This window comes from Bombina bombina, chromosome 7 (assembly GCF_027579735.1).
Source record: "Bombina bombina isolate aBomBom1 chromosome 7, aBomBom1.pri, whole genome shotgun sequence".
Classification (NCBI taxonomy): Eukaryota; Metazoa; Chordata; class Amphibia; order Anura; family Bombinatoridae; genus Bombina; species Bombina bombina.
In genome coordinates, this window is record NC_069505.1 from 118,969,519 (window position 1) to 118,971,461 (window position 1,943).

The 1,943-nt window shown below is 30.1% G+C and overlaps 1 non-coding gene across 1 annotated transcript; it reads left to right on the forward strand.

Annotated features, from left to right (window-relative positions):
• The first annotated feature begins 901 nt into the window (after positions 1 to 901).
• TRNAC-GCA (transfer RNA cysteine (anticodon GCA)) lies at positions 902 to 973 on the forward strand. Its single transcript has one exon. It is a non-coding gene; the product is annotated as a tRNA-Cys (tRNA).
• The last annotated feature ends 970 nt before the right edge of the window (positions 974 to 1,943 follow it).

The window sequence follows — 1,943 nt, forward strand, 5'->3', positions numbered from 1 at the left end:
TAAATTGATTGTGCTTTTATAAAGCCTCTAAATCTTCACATGAATATCACTTTATATACGTTATTGATATATGAAAGTCCATTCAAATGTAGAGAGCAGACATAAATCATAAATAAATATGATAACATTTTACCAAATTATTATTACATATTTTTTATTTATTACTAAATTCTATACATTTTACATAATAAACCTTACCAAATAGACAGTAGACGTCAGTTATCAGTGTGGCTATGTGGCATTGTTAATGCATTTGACTGCAGTTTTAGAGGTCCCTGGTTCAAATCCGGATTTCCCCTTTGATAATACCCTAATATTTAGGAAATGCGATTCAAATCTAACATAAAAATGAGCTTATTGATAGTAATTACTCATGTCAATTTATACATGTAACTAACACTGTTTCTAAACAAATAAAAATACATTATATTTTACATATTTTACATAAAGATATAAACTGCTAGCCAAATGTGATCCTGAAGATTGAGTGTGAAACCTAAACCTAACCTTTTGAGGAAACTTTGAAGAAAGCATGATAACTTTAGAATGATATCCTCAAATTATATTAACATTTAGAACAACAAATAATTGACTACAATATTAATAATGTTACAATATCGTTTGACCAGATTTTCTGGTAGCGACATACAGTATAAGTTTAATTTGCTTTTATAAAGCCTCCAAAAATCTTCACATTTTTACGTATATCACATCATACACAGTTTGTTGGTATCTGAAAGACCATTCAAATTTAAAGAGCAGTAATTAATCATAAATAAATACAAATATATTTTACCAAATTATTAATACATAAATTATTATTATTTATTTTTTTAGTAAATTCTATAAATTTTCTATAAAAAAAACATTACAATATAGGCACTAAAGCTTTGTTTTCCATGGGGATATAGCTCAGTGGTAGAGCATTCGACTGCAGATCGAGAGGTCCCTGGTTCAAATCCGGGTGTCCCCTTTGTTTATATCTTTATGAAATGCTATTCAAATCTGACTAAAAAATTTGTAGTATTTAAAAAGTGCTTATTGATTATAATTATTCATGTCAATTTATACATCTAATCCACTCTGTTTTTAAACAAATAAGAGTACTGTATATTGTAAATACTTTACTAATATTGACTAAAATATAAATAAGGGTACAATATTGTTTGACTAGATTTTCTGGTAGCGATATATACACGTTGATTTTGCTTTTATAAAGCCTAAAAAATCTTCACATTTTTATGTATATCACTTCATTCACAGTTTGTTGATATCTAAAAGACAATTCAAATGTAAAGAGCAGTAATTAATCCTAAATAAATAGAAAATTATTTTACTAAATTTATTATATTTATTTTTTCATTACAAAACAGGCAATAAAGGCACGTTTTCCATGGTGATATAGCTCAGTGGAAGAGCATTCGACTGCAGAAATAGAGGTTCAAATACAGGTGTCCTCTTTGCTGTTATCTTTATGAAGAGGCCACATCCACTATTGTGACGCTTTGATGTTGGACTCTATCGTGTGAGACTTGCGTGTCTGTAAGCTGGCTTTTGGCGGACACGTTGAGCAGCGAAAGTGCAACTGTGGTTTAGTTCACTGGGATACCCAGACAATATCAGGCAGAAGTTGGGACTTTCCTTCTCAAGTTGAGTGTATGGTTGTATTGGAGACTAAACCGGCATCGATAAGGAGCAGCTGTATTGCCAAGAGGGATCCAAGTGAATTGTTGTTTTCATACCTCATATGTTTGAGGGTCAATCCTGTGAATGCAATCTTATTAAATAAAGCAATTGTTATTTTATCAAAATACTACACTTAGATTATGTTTTCTCTGCGCTCTATGTTCTAGCTTATAGATCTGGAGTTGTGATCTTTATGAAATGTCATTCAAACCTGACTAATAAACATGTGCAGTATTTAAAAAGTGCTTATTGATTAT